This window comes from Eucyclogobius newberryi, unplaced genomic scaffold (assembly GCF_026437365.1).
Source record: "Eucyclogobius newberryi isolate DKJ021-1_F unplaced genomic scaffold, fEucNew1.0.hap1 SCAF_3, whole genome shotgun sequence".
In the NCBI taxonomy this organism is placed as follows: Eukaryota; Metazoa; Chordata; class Actinopteri; order Gobiiformes; family Gobiidae; genus Eucyclogobius; species Eucyclogobius newberryi.
In genome coordinates this window covers 11636842-11651170 of record NW_027315945.1, presented here as the reverse complement: position 1 = coordinate 11651170, position 14329 = coordinate 11636842, and the positions used below count along the sequence as shown (strand labels likewise).

General features: G+C 41.6%; 1 protein-coding gene across 1 annotated transcript in view; it reads left to right on the top strand.

The window, feature by feature from the left end:
- The first annotated feature begins 202 nt into the window (after nt 1–202).
- drd2l (dopamine receptor D2 like) overlaps nt 203–14329 on the top strand; it is a 31028-nt gene continuing 16901 nt past the window's right edge. The window contains exon 1 of the mRNA XM_072461303.1: nt 203–244. The gene's annotated coding sequence lies outside the window, so the exon portion shown is untranslated. The remainder of the gene's footprint in view (nt 245–14329) is intronic.

The window sequence follows — 14329 nt, the reverse complement described above, 5'->3', positions numbered from 1 at the left end:
GATTGAAAAACCGGTTAATTGTGACATCCCTACTAGTACTTTTTCAAATCAGTAACATGTTAGTTTTGGTTCTTTCATCATCTCTTTGCCGGTCTCATCTCCTCACTGTTATATAAAGGGCTGTAGATTTAATTTCCTTTTTTTCTCCAGCTGTTGATGTGACTGATGTGGATGAATGCTCTCTTGAGGATGCATTGTGGAAGACGCTTTTATTGATTCCATGCTGCAAAATGTCCCTAATCAGGTACGAAATTACAAGATCGACCAGTTTGGAAAAGACTTGCTAAGAAAGTAGTACATTTAGGTGCACTATATCAATTCTCTGATGCCTCCATAGATATGCTATTGATTTGCCTGGAATGTGCTGTTCCATGGGCTTTTTATAATTGTGCAGCATTATTAAATCAAAATGTCAAAAAATAATATACAATATACTGTTCATAAGTATTCTCTAATAAGAAGCCTTCATTCTCCAAATCTTAACCTTTATTTGGTAAAAGATGTATTCAAAGAGTCTAATTTACAATAAATAAACTATATACTACGATTACTATAAGCTAACTAGTCGACTAATGATCACTGACTCAGTTAGATTTTGACTTTGGTGGCAAAAAAGGCAAAATAATGAATTATTGTTATTGTAAATCATAGTAAGATTAGTAATTTCATATAGGGTTTAAAGGGTCTTAAAAATGTACCAAATAGGTAATGTTTTTACTCGGGATAAGAAAATGTATGAAATTTCATGTTTATCCACAAAGCACTTATTTATAAATCCATTCTGCTCTAATAACTTCATACTGGACATGACCAACTGATCCAAATAGAAATATAAGGAACACATTCTAGTAAAGTATTGCATGTTTCTTGCCAAACAATTGGCCTGATCTGAACATGCTGCAGTAGCATCTTCTGCACGAATCAGCTTCAGGTCCACAGCTGCTTCTCACCTCGGCCCAGAGGAGCTTCTGATCAGGTCCACAGCTCCTTCTCACCTCGGCCCAGAGGAGCTTCTGATCAGGTCCACAGCTCCTTCTCACCTCGGCCCAGAGGAGCTTCTGATCAGGTCCACAGCTGCTTCTCACCTCGGCCCAAAGGAGCTTCTGATCAGGTCCACAGCTCCTTCTCACCTCGGCCCAAAGGAGCTTCTGATCAGGTCCACAGCTCCTTCTCACCTCGGCCCAAAGGAGCTTCTGATCAGGTCCACAGCTCCTTCTCACCTCGGCCCAAAGGAGCTTCTGATCAGGTCCACAGCTCCTTCTCACCTCGGCCCAAAGGAGCTTCTGATCAGGTCCACAGCTCCTTCTCACCTCGGCCCAAAGGAGCTTCTGATCAGGTCCACAGCTCCTTCTCACCTCGACCCAGAGGAGTTTCTGATCAGGTCCACAGCTCCTTCTCACCTCGGCCCAGAGGAGTTTCTGATCAGGTCCACAGCTCCTTCTCACCTCGGCCCAGAGGAGCTTCTGATCAGGTCCACAGCTCCTTCTCACCTCGGCCCAGAGGAGCTTCTGATCAGGTCCACAGCTCCTTCTCACCTCGGCCCAGAGGAGCTTCTGATCAGGTCCACAGCTGCTTCTCACCTCGGCCCAAAGGAGTTTCTGATCAGGTCCACAGCTCCTTCTCACCTCGGCCCAGAGGAGTTTCTGATCAGGTCCACAGCTCCTTCTCACCTTGGCCCAGAGGAGCTTCTGATCAGGTCCAGCTGCTTCTCACCTCGGCCCAAAGGAGCTTCTGATCAGGTCCACAACTGCTTCTCACTTCGGCCCAAAGGAGCTTCTGATCAGGTCCACAGCTGCTTCTCATCTCGGCTCAAAGGAGCTTCTGATCAGGTCCACAGCTCCTTCTCAGCTCGCCCCAAAGGAGTTTCTGATCAGGTCCACAGCTCCTTCTCACCTCGGCCCAAAGGAGTTTCTGATCAGGTCCACAGCTGCTTCTCACTTCGGCCCAAAGGAGCTTCTGATCAGGTCCACAGCTGCTTCTCATCTCGGCCGAGAGGAGCTTCTGATCAGGTCCACAGCTGCTTCTCACTTCGGCCCAAAGGAGCTTCTGATCAGGTCCACAGCTCCTTCTCACCTCAGCCGAGAGGAGCTTCTGATCAGGTCCACAGCTCCTTCTCACCTCGGCCCAGAGGAGCTTCTGATCAGGTCCACAGCTCCTTCTCACCTCGGCCCAGAGGAGCTTCTGATCAGGTCCACAGCTGCTTCTCACCTCGGCCCAAAGGAGTTTCTGATCAGGTCCACAGCTCCTTCTCACCTCGGCCCAGAGGAGTTTCTGATCAGGTCCACAGCTCCTTCTCACCTTGGCCCAGAGGAGCTTCTGATCAGGTCCAGCTGCTTCTCACCTCGGCCCAAAGGAGCTTCTGATCAGGTCCACAACTGCTTCTCACTTCGGCCCAAAGGAGCTTCTGATCAGGTCCACAGCTGCTTCTCATCTCGGCTCAAAGGAGCTTCTGATCAGGTCCACAGCTCCTTCTCAGCTCGCCCCAAAGGAGTTTCTGATCAGGTCCACAGCTCCTTCTCACCTCGGCCCAAAGGAGTTTCTGATCAGGTCCACAGCTGCTTCTCACTTCGGCCCAAAGGAGCTTCTGATCAGGTCCACAGCTGCTTCTCATCTCGGCTCAAAGAAGCTTCTGATCAGGTCCACAGCTGCTTCTCACTTCGGCCCAAAGGAGCTTCTGATCAGGTCCACAGCTCCTTCTCACCTCGGCCCAAAGGAGCTTCTGATCAGGTCCACAGCTCCTTCTCACCTCGGCCCAAAGGAGCTTCTGATCAGGTCCACAGCTCCTTCTCACCTCGGCCCAAAGGAGCTTCTGATCAGGTCCACAGCTCCTTCTCACCTCGGCCCAAAGGAGTTTCTGATCAGGTCCACAGCTGCTTCTCACTTAGGCCCAGAGGAGCTTCTGATCAGGTCCACAGCTGCTACTCACCTCGGCCCAAAGGAGTTTCTGATCAGGTCCACAGCTGCTTCTCACTTCGGCCCAAAGGAGCTTCTGATCAGGTCCACAGCTGCTTCTCATCTCGGCTCAAAGGAGCTTCTGATCAGGTCCACAGCTCCTTCTCAGCTCGGCCCAAAGGAGTTTCTGATCAGGTCCACAGCTGCTTCTCACCTCGGCCCAAAGGAGTTTCTGATCAGGTCCACAGCTGCTTCTCACTTCGGCCCAAAGGAGCTTCTGATCAGGTCCACAGCTCCTTCTCACATCGGCTCAAAGGAGCTTCTGATCAGGTCCACAGCTCCTTCTCACATCGGCCGAGAGGAGCGTGGCACAAACAGCAGATCAAAAGTACTATTCCACCTCGTTTGCACATCATTAGCTTGTGTTCCGGCAGATTGAGCAGCTTCTGCTTTTCCTGCCGCTCTTTAGGAGTTTGCTTCTAAACAGCCGCCTGGACAATTCATAATAAATGAATGTTGTTTAAAAGTATCGATACTGTGATCTGCCCGATGCTCCAGTGGTTAAGGCACAGCACACGTATGCCAGGCTCCGGGTGTGGCCGGCCGCAGTGTAGTGGGTTCGGGGAGATAGCTCCTGATGCCTGCATTTGACTGCTTAACTTTAGTGCGAAAATGCGGCTAGCAGATGCTATTCAGATACACCGCCGTTTTAATGAATGTGTTGCATCTCTCAGTTTCGCATCGTGAAGGATCGATACACATGGATGATGCGTATTGTGACATTTAAGAATCGCAAAGCATCATGCATTACGCAAAGCAATAACATCTCCATGGACACTGGCAGGTAGAGTACCCTCCACTAGAATAGATACATAGCACACATTCACCATTTCTTTTGTCTCTTAAGCTTTATGGCTGTTACACTACAAGACGAGGGGAATTTAAGTGTTAAAACGGTAAACACAGAATGGTTCACACAATCAGTCCTGGTTATGACCAAAGTTTGACAGGCTCTTGGCTTCGTGTTTAAGTTTAATCTTTTTCCCTGTTTCCCTGAGACCTGCGACCCACGATTTTAAAACACGACACACACTTTTCCCTATGATCATAATGTTCCAGATGACCAAAATCGTGCAGTGCACTTTAAACAGCCCCACGCAGATTCCACCAGTTTGACTCCATGTAGATGCAAACTTAACATTTCATCTCTATGGATTAAAACCAAATTTTGGAATATTTTCTATGAAAATAGATCTGTTTTTTGTTTTTGTCAATTTGTGTGGAATGTTAAAGGAAAAGTAAGAACATCTCCATGGAGACACTAGAATTTACAGCTCAGGCACCACAAGCAAGGGTGCATGTTTTCCAAGTATTATTATATATAAAAATACCTGAAATGAATTAATTGCATTTATTTCAGTCTATTTCTTTGCTTGAAATCTTACATGGTGGGTCTGTAACTTTCCATTTTAGGAAAAGGCTAGCTGTTTGAATGTTCCACTTGCTCTGTATTTAGATCATAAAACCATTCACACTCAAAAAATAACATCTTGGTTTATTTGTGTTGCACTGTGCGCTTTATAAGATCAAATATGTTTACATTGAAAAGGAAAAATAACTTAGTAAATATGTTCCGCACTTTTCGGGCTTCACAGCGCTAACGAAATTTACAAAGAAACAAGAAATTGTACAAAGACCTGTCAATAAGCTGCAGGTCACACGTTGTAACATGGGATATTTACACACGCTGGTTGTCTTTTGAACCGGGGGTCTTGTGGCGCACCTGCGGTCTACTGCGTGGTCTAATCTGACTAATTTCTTTGTAAATATGAGTTGGATTGTAATAAAACACACAGCATTTTGTAGCTTAACAAACAGTAGACACATCGCTACTGTCCTTTCTGTCCTTGATGACTCTGTGTGAGCTGATTTACTGTGTCTTCACATCTGGTTCATCTGCTCCTGAGCTTGTACTTAGCAAGTGTTACGTTGTAACATGAGATATTTACACGGTAGTGAAGCAAGGTCAGGGTTAGGGCTGGGTATCATGGCCAATTTCCTAAATCGATTCGATTTCAATTCATAACGTCCTGAATCGATTAATCACAATTCAATTCGATTCGATTCAATTCAATTCAATCTGCTCTTAAATAATGAAAAAGGCTCAAGTGTGTAACAAAATACAAATGTACTTTATTTTTTCTTTTCACCATAAACTGGTTTTAAGTGCAAACTTGTAAATTGGATAGTTTAAACTTCAGCTGTAAACAAAACTGTCTCAAGTCTCAAAAGTACAATTTTGAAACATAAAGTAGTTTTTAGACCTGTTTGTGGGGCTCAGTTCAGTGTGTTCAACTTGCATCAGCTGCATTATCTCCACTGCACCAACCATTATTTGTAGCGTTGTCCGTCACGACTGCTGGGTCTTTGCTGGTCAGCCCCCCACTCCTGTATGGCCCCCCACTCCTGTGGCCCCCGTCAACATACTAGCTGTATTATTAGGCAGTGTCTACAGAGCCGCGGCGCGTGGCCGAAACTGCCATGTTATTTTGTGCTGCAGCTCCTGAAACTGCTGCGCTATTTGACCGCGACGAATTAAGGTTAGGGTTAGGGTTAGGGTCAGGGTTAGGGTTAGGGTTAAGGTTAAGGTTAGGGTTAGGGTTAGGGTTAGGGTTAGGGTTAGGGTTAGGGTTAGGGTTAGGGTTAGGGTTAGGGTCAGGGTTAGGGTTAAGGTTAAGGTTAAGGTTAAGGTTAGGGTTAGGGTTAGCCATGAGGCTATATGGCAGTGCTGCGGTTCCTGAAACTGCTGAGCCATTTGACCGCGCCGCGGCTCTGCAGTCACGGCCATATTATTAGCGGTGTGGCTCGTCAGGAGTACGGGTGCGTAAATCTTTGCAGGCAAAAGTTGCAATGGCTTCTGTTATCTTTATGACCAGCGGAGAATCGGCTGGTAACGTTAGTGATTCCCTCAGTTTCATTTTGTTTTGCCCCGGGCGGGTTGTTGTCGGAAGCTAACGTTAGCATTGTGTAATACCTGGTCAAGTGGTTTCTGAGGTTTGTAGTATTTCCACAATAACTGACCTCCGCTTCGCAGATTTTGCAAACCACTTTGGTTTAATCCAGCTCTTTGTTTTAAATCCGAAATGGTTCCAGACGTCAGACTTGAGTTGGGACGGCTCGCTGAGCCAAGTTTTACCTGCGTCTTGCACGCTTGACAAGCGGACGTAAACGCAACACTGCTGCACCACGCACAAGACTACTGGGGAAAAATCGATCTCATGCCGTATGAATCGATATTGCAAAATTTTAATTACATCGATCCAAAATCGATTAAATCGATTTTTTTTACCCAGCCCTAATCAGGGTCAGGTCTGGACAAGAAAGTTTCTTTTCAATGTGGCAGATTCTAAACTGCAGACCTCCGTATATCGCATGTTCGCGCTCCACGTGTGTCTTTGCGTTTTGCCGCGTCTAGATTCACTTCCTCATTAGACTCATTTCTCCGTGAATATGGGTGTGATTGTAATAAAACACACAGGGTTTTGAAGCTTAAAATATAGTGACCGCCGTTCACTGACATCTTCTTCTACAGTGTGTCAAATGCTTGCCCTTTTTAGAGTGCCCCCCGGTGGCCGTTAGTCAGTAAAAATATATAAATTAAACGCACTATTGTAATGACTGCAGGGTTCAAAGCGGCTTGGAGTCCAAAAAATACGGAAGAAGTTAATTAATAAGTTTCCTTTTTTTTAACTTGCTATTATTCCAAAAATATGCCATGTTACGTATATGAAAAAATTGCATTGATATAGAGAAACAGTTGTGTATTCATTGTGGGTAGTTGTAAATCCAAAAGGAGAATTATATTTTTTTTAAAACTATTGGCTTTATTTGTGTAAAGTGAGTGATTTGGATTGGATGTACAATATAACCACATGCTGCTTCCCCTATATCCCTGAAAATGGAAAAGTCCCAACCTATTGATTAATTCATACCACTTCAAAATTGGCACTCTGCTTTATACTGCAAAACCCAATGATTACCATCATATATATTGTTGCACTATATATGAAGTACGTGTATGCTCATTATAATCTGTTGAAGTTCTTTTGGGAGTGATTGAGCACCGAGGCGAGTTTGAAAAGTACGAGATAAACAGTGATTTCTATTTAATTTTTTTGGTCAGAAGCACAGCAGTGAGATGATTATAGCTCTGCTGAACATCCACATAATTCCCAATGGCCGCAGTCCAATTTTCTGTCTGAATGAAGGAAATAAAAGATTTATCGCAGGACAGCTCTCAGCTTTTCTGAAGCTAAGGCAACAAGAATCCGTCTCTTTTTGGTGTTGGGTCACCAAAGGCCGATGGTGTAATGAAGCTGTCGAGTGACTTAGCAGAAAATCTCCAGAGGAAGAGGAACAGAAGATTAGACCAAAAGTACAGAAGACAAGAGTTGAACGACATGAAGCCTGAGAGAGGCTTTACGTTGTTTGTTTGTTTTGTACCTTCCCATGGCAAACAGTAAATGTAATTGAATATGAGACTGTAAAGTTATTCCCCTTGAATTGAGTGCCTGAAACCCAAGAAAACCTGCTTTAAATGTAACTTAATGCGTGATTAAACCCGCCCACAGGGACCCCCACCATATATTTGTACATGGTCCCTGACAAATAAAGACTAAACTAAACCAGTAAGAGGTTAACTGAACAATTGAACCTACTTAAACGTTTTCTTGTTTGAGATCATTCATTTGGGCAGGTATTCAACGAATGCTTCATCAGGAGGCTTAAGGAAGATGTAAGAAATATTCAGTACGAGTGGATTTGGGGGTAACGCGCTAGCTTGTAACACCCTAGAGTACTGAATGACTTTTTTAGACGAGGAACGTAAACACTTTAGTTTTGTGCACTTAGTACTCTGTACTCCATAATGTGTAATCCCAGAGCCAGGTTAGTGTCACAGCCGCGGCAGCAAACACTTGTGCGGCGTGTTGTGGGCATGCGCATTGTGCAATGAGGGAGTCTTGTCCTCACGCCAAAGAGAAATAAACTTTCAGATGCACGTTTTGAAAAACTCCTTCTCCTTCATTATAAACACTGTTTTTCATCTGAGGAGTAAATGCAGGGTAACAGCGATGTGGTGAGTTTAATTTAGTTAATTTGAACTACAGAGCTAAAACAACTGTTGTTGTGTATCAGTGCCCTTGTCAATCCACTCATTTTGTTTTAGTGATGTTTTTCATTGCTTGAGGACAGTCCTACACCTGCTTATTGTATCGCATTGTATTGTGGTCATCTGTCAACTTAAAAGATGTATAAAGCTCAGTCAAACGCATTTACTTTCCTTGTTTATTTGATATTTCACGGATTATGTTACTGCGTTCAGTAACGCAAATGGATTGTTGACAACGATATAGGTTATACAATAATGTTCATTATTGGTAACGCAAGAGTACTCCAACACATTACTTTTATAACACAGTAGCGTAGTAACGTAACACCTTAGTTGTCCAGGGCAGTAACGGGTAACTTGGCAAGTTACTTTTAAAAGTAACGCTACCCAACACTAAGTATGAGGAACTATGCCTCTTGGCTGGCCTGTGAACACTCTCATTTTACCTTTCTTTACCTCCTCCTGTTTGATGTTTTCACTGGACTAGAGACAGATTATATAAATATAAATAATATTGCAAATGGTGTTTTGCAGATTTGCTAAATCTGAATCTGATGTGACGTTTATAACAACAAATGCTGCAAAAAGAGCTGATTTAAAATATAACAAAAATCGTCCTCCGTGTGGTTATGTCTTATTTGGGATAAGAGTTAAAACAGTTCACAGATTGACCTTCGTTGTCTCATTGGGCATAATATCAGTCTATGCATTTTGAAATAAGAAGGAAAGTAAATTATGGAAATTATGCCGTACCCAAGGCGGTAGTGAGGGAATATGAAGGGAAAATGTCCAGTGGACTATTTGTCACTTGCCTTGACCTTTTGTCTTATTTTTCTGTACAGGCTGTGCCTTATAATTGATTCTGAACAAGCACCATAATGACACCAAGCACATTCAACTCCAAACGTTCATCTTCTTATATATAGATTTAATTAGCAGAATAGATGAGTTCGTATGTGAAAAAAAGTGCCATGTATTACAACCAGGTTTCATTTCCTCGTACCTTTTATTATCCCCCGCTGGTCTTGTTGTGTGTTCTCCATTTTCACAGTTCATCTAGCTGCCACCACCAAGATATTTACATGTTTTGCCCAACTTAGCAGTCAGCAGCAATGCTCCGGAGATGAGTTCTTAGTTTCTTTGCAGCAGTAGAGCATCTGGGCTCATTTTCACACCTATATGACTTGTTAAATAGACAAACAGCGTCATAGCTCTTCTGCCATTGTTCTACATGCAGCATTAATTTACTTTACTGAACATTTGCACTCTTACAAGCCCCACTTAATTGCATATAACGATGTTCAAGCTCTTTTTAATTAAAGATGCCATAACATGCTTTTTTTCACGTTTCGTAGTCTATCCTAAGTGTATAATTGATAATAATAAGGGTTGTGCAACACCCTTAACATAATTGTTAAGAAATATTACCCAGACCTTGGACCCCCTCACCAACCCGGAAATGCAGACGGCTTGGTTTGATAGGCGGGAGGGGGAGGCGGGTGGAGAGGGGGAGGGGGGGAGGGGGGATGATGACGCGTGCCTGTGATTATGACGCGGTCTTGTGAACACCCCCCGTCAGTTTGGAGATTCGAGGAAAGGAGATAGTCTGTAATATAGCTAAACACTGCGGGAATCAATCAAAAAAACACTCTGGGTACATATATGAAGCACAAATAGCAATGTAAGAAGGTTAAAAGCTCTGAAAAGTCGATTTTGCATGTTATGGGACCTTTAAGGAAAACCATGGTGCAGGACTGCAAGGAATTAGACAACTGTATTTTCCCCCTATTTAAAAAACTGAAATTACAAATACTTTACCGGACTCATTTTGAGCAAGTTTCAACCCAAAACATTCACAATAGATAAAAATCCTTCAGCAAAGGTTGTCCTGATCCAGCCAAGCTTTAAATCTGGAAATGGGTCCCTGGGCGGCGTGGCATTGAAGGATGGGTCAAATGCAGAGGGGAAATTTCCCTTACGGGGACAATAAAGGCTGATCTTATCTAATCTGAATTTCCTTCACAATGCGACCAATCAACTTTTACACAAGCAGTTTTAGCTTTTTTTTTTTTCTCTTTTCGTATAGTAGGTACTACTACTAGACCTACTTTACCTTGACTCCTCTTTCAAACCATCTCTTCTGCTTAGAATATTCACCTCACTGTCATCAACAGAGTGATTGGTGTTTGTTTCCAATATATACTTCTATCTGGAGCTTCCTCTGTAAAGTGTTTAATGAGCTGAAGTTTAATTCCAGCTCCAGCATCCGGTGCAAACTGTCTTTTCCTTTGAAAGACACCTTCCCTTGCCTATGACTGTGGTATGGGTGGTTTGGGTGAATGTGGGTTAGAAAAGTACTTACCTGACCAGTGGTTTAGTGTTGGACTGTATACTAGGGGGACCAGATTTTAAAAACTCAAAACTGGGACACTATAATTTCACAAAAGAAAACAACAGATTTTCATTAGTTTATTTGCAGTCAAAACAGTTCACATATCCTACTTATTTATTCTCTTTTGTTCAGGGGTGTCCAAACTATGGCCCAGGGGCCAAATTTTGGTTGGCCCTCAGGCTTGACCCAAGCAAACAAAAAGTAGTACTTTTTACTGTAAAATTTGAAAAATTCTAAAATGTTGATGTTATACCAACCTAATATGAATGTTCCAAGTCTCATTGAGGGTGTGGAGGCTCATCAAAACTATGTCAAATGTAAAATTTCAAATGATTTGCTTCATTGTCGGGTTTTCTGTGGCCCTCTGCCCTATGTACGTTTCAAAAAAGTTTGGACATCCCTGCTTTTGTTTGAAATGTATTGCAATACTGTATTATTGGCCAAAGTGGCCAACAAAACTGTAAAAAAAAAAAAAAAAAGGAGTAACATTTCAACACAAATATGTTTGAATACCAGAGACTGTTCAATCCAATACATTTGGTGGACAGGGCCGTATTCATATTATCTACATTAAGTTGCAACAACAGAAGAAATGTAACCTTTGTGGTGGACATAATACATATTTGGGTTGTGCATGGCCAGCTAAGTGTGCCCATGTATAGACTCTCCAGACCAAGGGAGTGCAGTGACGAGAAATCAGGTAGTGTAATGTTGAAACGAGTAGAAGCTGTTTATCCTTGGGCTGTACCTGTGGGCTTTCTATTTTAGCTAAATACTTTGACATTATGGCTAAACTCAACATCTGGGGGATTTATCATCTCATTTAGCATTTTAAATCAAGATTAGGAAGGCTTTGGAAGGGTTTCCTGGGAAAAAAGCATATGTGATAAACCTTGACAAGACATAACATCTAGACTTCTTTTCAGCAGAAATCAGTTGTCAATACATTCACTTTTCTAAAAGACCGCAATAAGTTGAAATTAGTTTGAAAGGTGAAGGAATAGTTTGACAATCCTACCCCGGAGTGTAGCCAAATTATCATTATTATAGAGTTCATCTATAAATTACATGTTTCTTTAGGTCAACACATTTTGAGTATTTTAAGATTTTTGCATAAAAAACACCAATAACTTTCCTGTATCTGTTTTGGAAGCTATATTAATGTTACATAACACTGTCTCATTTCTTTTGTTAGCTTTTTTCACATCTTCCACACATTTGTTTGAGACTTGAGACTTGGGTGTGTGTAAATGTGTAAACTATGTGACATTATAGACACTTACTTTTTGATCCACAAGGGACTTGGATATGGTGTATGAGCCTAAACATACTATTACATGGTGTATAGGACTATTCAACATCAAGACATTTGAATATTGGATACGCAAAACTTAATGGAATCATGGAAATGATAGATTAACATAAAGACATAGTGATGTAAATGTGTTACCAGTGAGCACTCTATTAGAATACACAATTGTATTAACATTTTTTGTATGTAATGAAAATGTGTACAGTTTTAGCTCATGGGTGAAGGCAGTATTATAATGCTGAAATAATCTAGACACATCAACTCTTCTTGGCCTTTTCATGCATTGGACACAGGCTCATAGTCAGGATCATAGAAGATCAGAGTCAGATACTTTAGGGCTGAGCAGAGTTTAGTGAATTTATTTACTCCAAGAGATGCATCTTGAGGATTAAAATATATATATATATATATATATATATATATATATATATATATATTATATATATATATATATATATATATATATATATATATATATATATATATATATATATATATTGTTGTTTTGGGCCTTTTCCGGGTAGTGCGTAGCACGTGACTAGAGCGTAATCTCTGATTTGTTGCTGTGCCGCGGCGACACTTGCGCCGGGTTTTAGGGATGGTTTATTTTCTCCCCATGTCAAAACGGATGGCGGGCCATTCTGATTTATCATTCAGGGATGGCGGGGGCGCCATCCCTGAATGAACGTAGCGAGACCCCTGCCTAGCACTTTGGCAGGAGACCACTGGGAAAACTGGAGGGCGCCAGTGGTTCTAGTAGTGCATACATAAGTGAATTGATTAATAGCAACTAATTGATGATTGAGATAATTGTCAATTAATGTAGAAATTATACATTAATTATCTGCACTATAGGCATAGTGAGAACATGCTATGTGGTGAGAGAAGAGGGTTCATGACAAAGCAAGAATTACGTTAAAAAAAAAACATTACCAATTTGGTCTGTTAATATACTCTGGGTGTTCTCAAGCGACATTCCTTTAGCTTCATCTGGGACAGATTTAGTAAAAATATTAGATTATATTTTATGTTATATAATACAAACTAAATAGAAGATACAAACAAAACAAGGAGAGTGAAAAGTTGAGAATCAAAAGGAAATAAGAAATAATAGGTCAGTCACATGACCCCAAGTTATGATTCCCCCAATGTCTGTTGAATGTGTCCATGGTTAAGTAAAAGTCAGATTTTCCATTTTATAAATGATAACATTATCTCAGTCCGGTCCTTAGCAGTTCCCATCATCCATTTCTTTGTTACTGCCTTTTTAGCTGCAGCCAAAATTACATTCCACAGGTACCCATTAATCATCTCCATTGCTGTAGTTTCACATCCAAACTACATTGTTATAAAATCAAAGTGAATATCAGTGTTGAAGACGCAGTGCTTCATTGATCTCAGTCCAGTATTTGTGAATAATAGGCAATATAGGTAGGTAATTAGTATTATCTTGTCTTACGCTGGCTGTTTTTAATTTATTTTTTCTGTATTTTTCCCCTCCATTCCTTATTAAGAAATGAGAGGTGTTGTCTATAGGAGTTGTTTATAAGAGTTTTGTTTATAAGAGTTCTTCTATTAAGAGTGTTTATTAAACTTCCTATAAGTTATCTGTCCTTTTCCTCTGTATCTACCTGCGTTGCAACAATGAAATTTCCCCATGTGTGGACAATAAAGGAATATGTCGGTGTAATCCCTCATTCGTCCAGGCGTGTTCCATAGTAGAAAAAGCTTCAGTTGTAGTCATCTGGACTCGGTTAGAAAAAATAGACGTTTCGACTCTCATCCAAGAGTCATTGTTAATAACAGAATTTAGGTCGAGAACTCCGATGTTTGTACTATTCTGTGGTAAGTCCAGCCCATTGGGCGTCAACAGCCCTCTCAGCCTGTGGTTACCCCGCTTGGGTTCTCAACAGAGTGAAGAGAACCAAGAAGCAGGACAAAAGGGAAACTGAACAGAGAAGGAAGGGTGTTTCTATCCCTTATGTTTCTGGACTGTCGGAAAAACTGCAGAGAATTTTTAGACAACATGAAGTCCCGGTTTATTTTAAACCAGGAAACACTTTAAGACAAAAACTGGTTCATCCTAAGGACAAGTTGCCGACTCAAAATCAGAGCAATGTAGTTTATTCGATCCAATGCAGTGAAGAAAGTTGTAAAGAACGTTACATAGGTGAGACGAAACAGCCTCTACACAAGAGGCTTTATCAGCACAGAAGAAATACAAGTTCAGGACCTCAGAGCGCCGTGCATCTCCATCTTGAAGCCTCTAATCACTCGTTTGAAGACGGTGAGGTGAAGATTTTAAGCAGGGAGAAAAGATGGTTTGAAAGAGGAGTTGAGGAAGCTATTTTTGTTAAAAAAAGAAAGACCTTCTTTAAACAGAAATGGAGGGCTAAGATTCAACCTTCCTGTAATCTACAATGGTATACTGAACCCGTGGAGAGTTAGAGGACCAGTACCAGGACATTTAGATGCTAATCAGGTACTCAGGGTGGGTGAGCCAGGGTCTCACAAAGACAAAGAGGATACTAATAGCCCATTAAAGGGTTGAATAGTCTAGCTC